At 40.9% G+C, this 12652-nt stretch overlaps 1 non-coding gene across 1 annotated transcript; it reads right to left on the minus strand.

The window, feature by feature from the left end:
• Nucleotides 1-965: 965 nt before the first annotated feature.
• Nucleotides 966-1072, minus strand: LOC148861020 (small nucleolar RNA R71). The gene has a single exon (XR_016095286.1). It is a non-coding gene; the product is annotated as a small nucleolar RNA R71 (small nucleolar RNA).
• Between the last annotated feature and the right edge of the window lie 11580 nt (nucleotides 1073-12652).

Genomic DNA, 12652 nt, shown 5'->3' on the forward strand with positions numbered 1-12652 from the left:
TGTAGAACTTAAAATCCATAAACCAAGCCTAACTCAGGACTAGTTTTAGCTTATTTCAGGACCTTTTAATATATTTTTCATATCAGATCTGATATCAGCCCTAAAGCATCATAGATTTGATTCTAACCTTAATGGATGTATAATGCAGTGTATACCAATGAGTGTGTATGAGATATACAGCTCAAATCTGAATTATTATTTGTTAATTTCTCTGGACTAACAATACCAAAGACTTGTAGATCTGAACTCAACTAAATTGGGTCTGAATTCAGATGTTGCAACCGATGGATGTAGATAAAGGAACCTTGAATAAGATGATTGGTTTAAATCTGCTTTTAGTATAATCGGTTTCATTTATTCATGATAGGATGTAGGTTTTTGTATTCCAATAATTCACTTTACATTTTCAGTGTGATAGGATTAGTTATTTATTTTCTTTTGTGAATATTGGCATTTTTATTGCTTTGACCTTAATAGTTTATGACAAGCAGACCTGAACTAGAAGAGATCCTTTACGACCCGGAGATTGAACGGACTCTCCGTGTCCATTTAAGAGCTGCTAGGCAAGTCAGACAAGAAGCACAAGAAATGGCTGAACAAAGAACTATGATGGATTATGCCAAGCCCACCCTCACCGGGACTGTCTCCAGCATTATCAGGCCAACTATTGCTGCCAATAACTTCGAAATTAAACCGGCCATAATCCAAATGATACAAAATACGGTTCAGTTTTGTGGTATGGCCCATGAGGATCCGAATGCCCATATTGCTAACTTCTTGGAATCTATGACACCTTCAAACACAATGGGGTAAGTGATGATGCCATCTGGCTGAGCTTATTCCCATTTTCTTTGAAGGATAAAGCCAAAGCTTGGTTGAACTCATTACCGGCAGGATCTATAGCCACATGGGACGAAATGGCCAGCCGTTTTCTCTCTAAATATTTTCCCCGTTCTAAAACTGCTAAAATGAGGAATGACATCACTACTTTTTTCCAGCAAGAGGGGGAATCTCTCTATGAGTCCTGGGAACGTTACAAGGAGCTACTAAGGCGGGTTCCTCACCATGGCCTTCCGATTTGGCTGCAGGTGCAAACATTTTATAATGGTCTGACCGATTCAAACAAGACCATCTTAGATGCAGCAGCTGGGGGCTCCATAAACAATAAGACTCCCGAGGTTGCCCATGCACTCATCGAGGAGATGGCAGCCAATAACTACCAATGGCATTCAGAAAGGACACCAGTTAGAAAGCAGCATGGCCTTCATAATGTGGATACATACACAACTCTCTCTGCACAAATAGGAGCACTTAGCAAAAAATTTGATGAGATGCAGATGGCAGCTATGCATGTACAGTATGATAAGTGTGGGGAAGGCCATGATAGCACTGAATTCCAAGTTGGTAGTCAGTCTTTTCAGTCCATAGAACAAGTAGACTTTGTTGGCAACTTTACAAGACAGCCAGGAAATCAGTACCATCATGCCCATAACCCCGGATGGAGAGGCCACCTGAATCAGCATGCACCTAAGCCTTTCCACCAAAACTTCTATCAGCCGGAACCAAAATCTAACTTGGAGGAGCTGATGACCAAGTTCATAGCTAGTGCGGAAAATAGATTTCAGAATAACGAAACATCGATAAGGAACTTGGAAACTCAGGTTGGGCAGCTGGCACAGATGATTTCAGAAAGAGCTCCGGGTACCTTACCTAGTAACACCATGGTAAACCCAAGGGAACAAGAGGCTGTTGGGAGAAATCCCAATTCAGATACTTAGTCATAAACTGTCTTACTTGCTTTTTGTTTTTATTTTTCATAGCATTTAAGTTTAGTTAGTTTTTCTTAGAATTTAATTGAATAAAGATACTGATCTCCTCTTCTTGTTTGCAAGTGATTTCTAGCAGAAGAAGTTTTCCACCGACAACATATTGCAGAATTTAAGAATGATCTTCAGGGAAGTCCTCTAACTACCTCCTATTACTTGATGATGCTCTTGCTAGTTTTATTGTTACTACCTAACACTACGAACATTGAGGACAATGTTCATCTTAAGTGTGGGGGAGTGAGCCCGAGGCTAGGGTATGAGGGCTGAAACCATGCACCCCAACACACATATGCAGGCAATGACATAACCAAAAAAGACTGGAACCCCTCAAGTTCATTACTATTTATTTGATAATTTTTTAAGAAGGAATTCAATGAGTTGAGGGAGACTGATGTACTTGTTAAGTTTTTATTCTTGTGAATGACCCAATTTGATATATGCATGAGAAAAGGGGAGCTGAATATGCCTTTCAGCATGACTAGCCCTAACTTCCTTCATGTGTATGGAAGCCCTTGATTTCATTGTTAATGATCAAGAAAGCTAGTGCACATCTGAAGTGTTGATTCTTGAGGTTCAATAATTGCAAAGAAGGAGAAAAGCCCAAATTGACTCTGCTATTTTGAGCTGAATAGTAAAACTAGCAGCTCAGAACATGAGTCCTATTTACCTACCTCAAGTAAATGACCAGTGTGAGATGGAGCATAAGATGCACTCACACCAAAAAAAAAAAAAAAAAAAGAAGAAAAGGGTGAGATGGAGCATAAGATGCACTCACCCTTAGAAATAAGTAATTGTGGTGACAACCGAGGTTCAAAGGGGCACTCTAAAGTTGAACTCTCATTGAGATTTAGTTACAGATGTAAAACTTAGTGAAATTTGATTATTAACCTTGACAATTAAGGAGCTGATTTATATATGAATTAGGAGTGAAGGCTAGACTATGATGAAATTCATATTCTCCTTTCCTTGGACCTGATACATATCTTAAATGGTAATTTACAAGAATAAGAGTTGAGCACTTACAAAAGTTCCCCGACTACTCAATGCATTTCTATCTTAAAAAGTTCACCAGGTAAATGGTGAGAACAGAAGGGGGGAATGTTAAGTTTATGGCTGATGTCTTTGCTTGAGGACAAGCAAAAGCTTAAGTGTGGGGGTATTTGATGAACCTACAATTTATCTATATTTTATGAGGTTTTTGCATGAAATTTTATGCTGGTTTAATTAGATTTTGCCCTATTTTAGCTTGATTGCAAGAAAGATTTCAGGGGGAGCCAAATCAACAAAAAGAAGGCAAAAGCAAGAAAAGAAAGCCCAAAATTTATCAAGTTCAGCCCGGTCCAGCCATGAGAGCAAGGGAGTTTCATTCGGCCCAAGTAGTGCAAGCTAACTCTTTGGAAAACTCAAGGGAAGAAGCCTAGCAAGAAGGAAATTTTGGCCCAGCCCATTTTTAGCCCAAATAACAGCCTAGAGTGTAGCCCACTTGAGCTCAAAAGCAAGCTAAGTTGTAGCCCAAATAGCAGCCCAAAGGGAGCTAGGGGCGGCAACTCCTAGAAGTTTCTTGAAGAGAAGGAGGGAGCACTCTAGAAGGTTCATGAGGGGTGTAATACACCCAATTCTAGAGACTTCAAGAAGGGGCAAGAGCCCCCTTGAAAAACTATATAAGGAGGCCTCTAGGAGGGGGGAGAGGTGTTCAATTGCTTAAGAGGAAGGCTCTCCCACTCTTAGAGGTTCGGCCACCTTGAGAGAAGAGAAGAGAAGAAGGATAGGCGCAAGGAAGAAGAAGAAGAAGGGCTGAAGGAAGTTCAAGACAAGCAAGCTAGAAGAGAAGGTGAGTTCGAATTGAGGGTTTGTGATTCAAATATCTTTTGTAATAAATCAATTGTAGTTTCATTCTCTTTTGATTCGAATTCAGTTTCTTTGTTATATTTTCTTTCTTCTTTCTCCTTTTTTCCATTCTTCCTTGATGTATTTCAGCTTGTAAAATTTTAGTTCAGCAATCTAATTCTTTTTGATTCATTCAAATGGTCATGAATTATACTTGAAGTTTCTTGAATAAGGGTGTTATTGTAGATTAATTCGGCCAACTAACATTCAAAACTCAGATCTGAATTCTCAGATCTGAGATTGCAAGATCTGAATTGCTTGAAAGAGAATTCAGATCTACAATTTTTAGATTGACCGAATTAATCTACAGCTTGGAATTCCTAGAGTGCTTGAGAGAGACTCTAGGAATTCAGATCTACTATTCAAGAACTGAATTGAGTGCAAGGTTAGAGATAACTTGCACAATTCAGTTGGTGATCAATTCAGATTTGAATTGATGCCTTAGAAGTGTTTGAAGAAATGCATGCATGGGGATTAGATTCTTGCTAGAGATAGAAGAACCGTCACTCATGCATAGGATGAACATGCACTTGAGAGAGGCTGTTCATGACCTTGGGGTTTCACCAAACCAAGGCTCAATCATGATTTACTCGAATGATCCAAATTGATAGATTGCTGAATTCTGAGATTGACATTTACTGCTTACTCTTCTAACCTGATTTGAAGGCAATTGGGCCAATGATTTAGATAGATTTTAATTTAGAATTTTTTTAGGTTTGATTAAAGTTTTGATTTATTTGTTGATCAGATAAGAAGTGCTCAATTTAGTATTGGTAATTGTTTCCTAAATCCTCGTGGGAATCATACTTCACTCACTACTTTATTACTTGAACGGCTAGTGCACTTGCTAGTGTCACAATGAGCCACACATCATCAAGGTAAGCAGAAGGCTGAGTGAAGGAGAAGTCACACTCTACTTGAGGACTACTACAACTGTTGCAGCTGCGGCCATAGGAACCGTGGAGTTATTTTTTAGAAATGGAACAATTGTACTCAAAGATTGTATGTATGTACAAAATTTAAGGAGAAATTTGATTTTTGTCTCAAAACTGTGTGCAGATCAAATCAAGTGGTGAGTATCTCTCTGACGAATTCAATGACAACTTACAGGACAATGGGATAGTATCACAATTAGCTCCTCCTGTTACACCACAACTTAACGGTGTTTCAGAGTGGAGATGTCTCCCAAGAATTCTGAGGAGATTGATGGCATGAAAGACGTTACCTATGCCGCTACAGTAGGAAGCATCATGTATGCCATGTTGTGCACTTGTCCTGACATTGCTTAGGCAGTGAGTGTAGTAAGCAGATTTCAGGCCAACCCAGGGCAGGAGCACTGGACTATTGTGAAAAACTTACTTAAGTACCTTCAAATGACAAAAGAGTTTTGTCTAGTATTCAATGGTAGCTCATTACAGATCCAAGGGTATACAGATGCTAATTTCCAGTCGGATCCAGATGATAGAAAGTCTACATCTAGATATATTTTCATGATAGGATCATGTGCTATTTGTTGGAAAAGTAGCAAACAGGGGTCCACTGCAGACTCCACGACCAAGGCCGAGTACATTGCCGCAAGTGAGCCTGCCAAAGAAGCCATGTGGATGAAAAAGTTCGTTCATGACTAGGGAGTAGTTCCGCCTAGCACATCACCAATCCCATTGTTGTGTGACAACAATGGAGCCATTGCTTAGGCTAAGGAGCCACGAGCCCATTCGAAGTCGAAGCACATCGAGAGGAAGCACCACGTACTGTGGGAGATTATTGGTAGAGGGGATGTCCTAATTCAGAAGATAGCGTTGGCAGAAAATGTAGTAGACCCATTAATGAAGCCACTATCACAAAAAGTGTTTGAGAAACACGTGGAAAGCATGGGACTCCAGCTTGTACCTGATTGGATCTAAGTGCAATTAGAAGCTGTTAGACAATTTTGTATGCCCTTAGCTTCAATCAGAATGATGTACATTATGAGTTTAGTGTAAATGAATAAAATTGCATATTTGATTCATGTTCCCTTGGTATGTTTCTGTGTAATACCCTTAAACTGGACACTTAATAAGACTCGTGTTAGTTTAGAATGTTCACAGCCAGTGGGTCGGTCTGGGGAGACCTATCCTGACAAGGCTGACATTGTTGTGCCACCAAGTCGGTTGGGGTGGCCTGTCTTAGCTGCTAGGGTGAGACCCTAGGCCCATACAATGTAGGATTAATTGAATCTTTGAACTGACCAGATTTCCAATATTGCCCTGGACCATGGAGATTGATGGGCAAAACTGGAAAGTTACACCCGACCCATAGACTCGATTATGATACTACACTAGGTGTCGAATTGGGCTGTCTTTGATATACCATTCAGTGAGATCCTTAGCGGGGGTCAAAACCTGGGTATGTTGCGACAGTCTGAGAATTCATCTATGTGGGTGATCATAGTGACAGGATCAGCCCCTTTGTTGGACAAAGGTAATGATCGGGGATGCACTTTCACTGATGGAAACCAAGACTGCCAGCAGCCGATTTGAATTGTGGAGATTTGTTTTTCAAAATATATTTTATATGAGAAATAAAAGTATATATATAATGGTTTTTAAAAGGTTTGCAAAAGGTTTTAATTCCCGGGATCGATATAAGTAGAGAATACAACACTGTTCCTTGCAACCGAGGGAGAGGTCCTCTTTTGTCGGGCAGTGTGTGATCATTATGGGCTGATAGGTTAAGTGTAAGACCATTGAGGATAATACCTGATGGGCTAATCTTGCATCTGCCCACAGTCCCTAGGTGTTACAAGGTGGCTTGGAAAGGGACCACATAGGGTAAGTGTTGGGCCCATAGAGCCCATTTGATGGGTTTCAAGGGGTGCACTATCCATAACAGTGTATTCGGCCAGGCCTTGTAATAAAGGCTGGGCCGAACCCATGTGGCTGATGTGTACATCAATATTTGGGTCCCTCTGAAAGAATGATAGGATCCATCTAATGGACGCCATGAAGGGTGCGGAATGGGTGGGCGAATTTCAAAAATTTTCCTACCTTCTTCCAACTAGGAATCATATTTCCTAAATTTAGAATACAATATTCAAGGATTCTACTTGAACCATAATCAAACCAGATCTGAACCAAAAGGAAACAGGAAGGATTATACCTGATCCGGAGAAACAATATCTAGCAAAATTGGTGTTCACACCAAAGAAGAAACCAAGATCAGCTCCTGCTGAAGATGACACAACTGTGGATGGAATGGAACCAGCAGGGTGCATCCTACACACTGGATTTTTCGCATGAATCCTCTGGAAACCTTGAACACTGAATCTTTTTGGTCTTTCTTGCAAGATGTTGTCAAGAACTGATTTCTTGACTTCCAATTGCTGCAAAGATCCAATCATGCAACAGGGAATGGCGGCTGCTGGAGGAGGAGAAATCTAGGGACGAAGATGGCTGAACTGTGTCTCTTCTCTCTAGATACAGTTTTGTATGCCCTTAGCTTCAATCAAAATTGATGTACTTTATGAGTTTATTGTAAATGAATAAAAGTGCATATTTGATTCATGTTCCCTTGGTATGTTTCTATGTAATACCCTTAAACTAGACACTTAATGAGACTCGTGTTTGTTTAGAATGTTCACAGCCAGTGGGTCGGTCTGGGGAGACCTATCCTGACAAGGCTGACACTGTGGCACCACTAAGTCGATTGGGGTGGCTTGTCTCAGCTACCGGGGTGAGACACTAGGCACATACAATGTAGGATTAATTGTGAACTGACCAGATTTCCAATATTGCCCTGGACCATGGAGATTGATGGGCAAAACTGGAAAGTTACACCCGACCCGTAGACTCGATTATGATACTACACTAGGTGTCGAATTGGGCTGTCTTCGATGTACCATTCAGTGAGATCCTTAGTAGGGGTCAAAACCTGGGTATGTTGTGACAGTCTGAGAATTCATCTATGTGGGTGATCATAGTGACAGGATGCACTTTCACTGATGGAAACCGAGACTGCCAGCAACCGATTTCAATCGTGGAGATTTGTTTTGCAAAATATATTTTATATGAGAAATAAAAGTATATATATAATGGATTTTAAAAGGTTTGCAAAAGGTTTTAATTCCTGGGATCGATATAAGCAGAGAATACAACACTATTCCTTGCAGCCGAGGGAGAGGTCCTCTTTTGTCGGGCAGTGTGTGATCATTATGGGCTGAGAGGTTAAGTGTAAGACCCTTAAGGATAATACCTGATGGGCTAATCTTGCATCTGCCCACAGTCCTTGGGTGTTACAATGTGGCTTGGCCCAGGGACCACTAAGGGTAAGTGTTGGGCCCATAGAGCCCATTTGATGGGTTTCAGGGGGTGCACTATCCATAAGAGTGTATTCGGCCAGGCCTTGTAATAAAGGCTGGGCCGAACCCATGTGGCTGATGTGTACATCAATATTTGGATCTCACTGAAAGAATGATAGGATCCATCTAATGGATGCCATGAAGGGTGCGGAATGGGTGGGCGAATTTCAAAAATTTTCCTACCTTCTTCCAACTGGGAATCATATTCCCTAAATTTAGAATACAATATTCAAGGATTCTACTTGAACCATAATCAAACCAGATCTGAACCAAAAGGAAACATGAATGATTATACTTGATCCGGAGAAACAATATCTCGCAAAATTGGTGTTCACACCAAAGAAGAAACCAAGATCCACTCCTGCTGAAGATGACACAACTGTGGATGGAACGGAACCAGCAGGGTGCATCCTACACACTGGATTCTTCGCATGAATCCTCTGGAAACCTTGAACACTGAATCTTTTTTGTCTTTCTTGCAAGATGTTGTCAAGAACTGATTTCTTGACTTCCTATTGCTGCAAAGATCCAATCTTGCTACAGGGAATGGCGGCTACTGGAGGAGGAGAAATCCAGGGACGAAGATGGCTGAACTGTGTCTCTTCTCTTCTGGATACAGTTTTGTATGCCCTTAGCTTCAATCAAAATTATTGTACTTTATGAGTTTATTGTAAATGAATAAAAGTGCATATTTGATTCATGTTCCCTTGGTATGTTTCTGTGTAATACCCTTAAACTGGAAACTTAATGAGACTCGTGTTAGTTTAGAATGTTCACAGCCAGTGGGTCGGTCTGGGGAGACCTATCCTGACAAGGCTGACACTGTGGTGCCACCAAGTTGGTTGGGGTGGCTTGTCTCAGCTACCGGGGTGAGACCCTAGGCACATACAGTGTGGGATTAATTGAATCTTTGAACTAGACTAGATTTCCAGTATTGCCTTGGACCTTGGAGATTGATGGGCAAAACTGGAAAGTTACACCTGACCCCTAGACTCGATTATGATACTGCACTAGGTGTAGGATCGGGCTGTCTTTGATGTACCAATCAGTGAGATCCTTAGCGGGAGTCAAAACCTGGGTATCTTGGGACAATCTGAGAATTCATCTGAGTCGGTGATCATAGTGACAGGATCGGTCTCTTTGTTGGACAAAGGTAATGATCGGGGATGCACTCTCACTATTGGAAACCAAGACTGCCGGCAGCTGATTTCAACTGTTGAGATTTGTTTTGCAAAGTATATTTTATATGAGATATAAAAGTATATATATTATGGTTTCTAAAATGTTTGCAAAAAGGTTTTAATTCCAGGGATCCATATAAGTAGAGAGTGCAGCACTGTTCCTTGCAGCTGAGGGATAGGTCCTCTCTTGTCGGGCAGTGTATGATCATTAAGGGCTGAGAGGTTAAGTGTAAGACCATTGAGGATAATACCTGATGGGCTAATCTTGCATCTGCCCACAGTCCTTGGGTGTTACAAGGTGGCTTGGCCTGGGGACCACTTAGTGTATGTGTTGGGCCCATAGAGCCCATTCGATGGGTTTCAGGGGGTGCACTGTTTTTAACAGTGTATTCGACCAGGCCTTGTAACAAAGGCTTGGCTGAACCTATGTGGCTGATGTGTAGATCAATGCTTGGGTCCCATGCCATACAAGGAAGCCCAACTGGGTAGCAGTTAGGAAGGTTAAGTAAGCACATAAGCTTAATGGGCATAAAGCACATTTCGAACTGGGCTATTTATTTTGTTAATTAAAGGGGCGAATTCTGAGATGGATTAGCAGATAGGATAGGGTCTTATCCAATCCACTCAGATTCAGATCTGGAAACCTCGTAATGGGATTAGGAGAAAGCTAATCTAATCTGTAGAAAATATAAGGGTTTATCCTTATCACTAGAAGAGAAGGCTGATCTAAGTATGATTTGGATAAGCAGCTCCTAATGGGATTAGGAGCTGATCTTTTAAGTTAACAAAAAGAAGGAGGGGGCGGCAGCCTTTAGGAGACATACATCAGATCCTCTTTAGTGCTGAAATCAATAAGAGAGTTTTCTGCACCCTACGAATACTCTCTTGCCACCTCACTGTTCTTGCCGCCCTGTTTGCCAGTTCGATCTCCAGTTGTGGGAGAAGTCAAGATTGGATCTTGACATCAGTTCTTTGAGAAAGGATTGAAAGGAAGTTATGCTCACGTACCATTCTACTGATTCTTGCAAAGGACAGAGTTCTTGGGGAAGAACACTGCTGATTCTGCTCCATCCTGCACTTCGCCATCTTCAGTGGGAGCAGTCTTTGGATCCTTCCTTGGGCGTGAACACCTTCATTGGGAGATATTACTTCTCCATATCAGGTATAATTCTCTCCTATTCCTTTTGGTTCAAATCTGGTTCAGTTTAATGTTCAAGAATGATCCTTGAAAATATGATTTTCTAAATAGGGAATGTGATTCCCAGTTGAAGGGAGAGAATTTTTTTTTGAAATTCACCCCTTATTCCGCAATATTTGGGCATCCATGGGATGGATCTCTCATCCCTTCAGTGGTATCAGAGCCATGGTTCAAACCATTCTACACAATTTGCGCAGATATGGATTTTGGGAAATTTGTTCCCAAAAGTGATGGACAAATAATCTGAAATTAATTTTAAATAAATCTGATTATTATTTAGAATTGTTCTTTATAATTTTCCTGATTTATGGGCTGTTCATACAAGAGGAGAACGAATTCTTGGTTTGCGCAGGGAACCTGCGATTTTGCAGTTCTTGAATTTTTTTTTGGGGTCTATAAATAACTTTTTTTTTTATTTTCTAGACTCAATGTATAGGTATTCGATCTGATGTAATTATTAATAGAAATAGGATTTCTATTCATTTTTATTTTGGATCGAAAATGGTGGCATAGAAAAGGAGATTTCGTAGAGAAGGAGATTTCACATATGGGAGAAATGCTATCTGCGATTTGCAGTTTGTGAAACTGCATTCTGTGATCTAACATCTGTTTTGCAGGATGGATTGTGCGAACAGCCCTGATTGACTGATTCTTGTTTTTTTTCTTTTATCAGTATTTAATTTCAGATTATTTTCTTGAATTAAGGATTTAATTAAAAATCAAACCCTAGACCCATTCGAACCAAGATTGGTTCAAACTGTTTGGACCAATTCTAGGGTTTAATCAAGGCTGAAAATCAGCCCTAATTTCCCACTAATGGGCCTAAGGATTGATATTTAATTAAAAGGTTAATTCGGCCCAGCCTATAAAGGCCCGGTTTTAAATAGTTAAAACTGCAAAAGCCCATTTTAAATGATAAAGCTATATGGGCCAAACTGGGTAACCCTAATTCAGCCCATATACCTAGATAATATTAATGGTTAATATTATGGAATTTTAACGGGTTTCCAACGGACCTTACAAATAATTAATTGATTGGATCAATTTATCCCTGCATGAGATGTATGGATGTGTGATGTGCTGCGTACATGGGCCATAAGTACTTGGCCCATGCTCATTCGGCAGTGGCTCTTGCGCACACCATGGCTGAATGCACATCATTGCCATGGTGTCCCTTTTGGTCATTGGATGACTTCCCTCAGTGGTGGGCCCCACACCTCATCAAGAGGTTACGTGTGGAACCCTAGCCAATTTAAGGCCCACCGAAATCTGGCTTTATGATAGTCAGTGGGAGCCACTTTGGTTTGACCTAAATCAAACTAGGGCGTAATTTTGTTCCCTCCAGCTAATATGAGTGCATGTGATAGGGAGATTCATATGATGAACTCTCTAAAGGCCTTCCATCATTAGCATGAGGATGGGTCCTTCAGTAATGAGGAAACACACCTGAAAAGGGGCTATCCATTTGCTGTTGGGCTTGTCTGAGTGTTTCATAAGATGATAGGGGCGTCATAGACCGATGTGGGAGGGGCTTCACCAGAAAATGGGAACTCTCTCACGATACCTTGGCGTTCACGAATTTGATGGGTAAGCACTCACTGGACAGAAAGGTTTACTTGAAAATGACTCTGAACATTGTCTGACAGAGGTCAAAGGGAAAACTCATATGATTAGTGGATATGATCCTTCACAGAAAGGTGGTGGGGTTATGCAGCTGAAACAGTTGGCTCCATGCACCCTATGTGATTTCCCACATTTCTAGAGACAACCCGTAGTCTTTGTCACTGAGAAAGGAGGGAAATCTCAGAGATGAATAAATGGAAATGGATCGTAGATTAAAATCCATATCTATGAAATGAACATGAATCAAATCAGGTTGTGGAATGATGTTTGCTCTTTTATCAGAAAATGGCAAACGGATCTTTTGCAAAACTACTTGATGACAAAAATTTGAAAGGCCCAAACTATGCTGACTGGTACAGGAACCTTATGCTGGTCCTAGCTTCTGAAATGCTGGACAAAGTGGCAAAGAATCCTGCCCTGGAGCGTCCGGGTGATAGGGCTTTTGAGGCCCGAAGGAGAAACTATCAAGAATGGGAGGAGAAAAACTCCCTTGCCCGGTGTTACATAATTGCCTCCTTGGACAACCCGATACAGAGGCAGTTCGATCAGATCAAACTTGCCAAAGACATATTGGACAGTCTCAGGACAATGTATGAAGAGC

The sequence above is a fragment of the Nelumbo lutea genome, chromosome 4 (genome assembly GCF_056320005.1).
Source record: "Nelumbo lutea isolate HS-2025 chromosome 4, American lotus-T2T, whole genome shotgun sequence".
NCBI lineage: Eukaryota > Viridiplantae > Streptophyta > Magnoliopsida > Proteales > Nelumbonaceae > Nelumbo > Nelumbo lutea.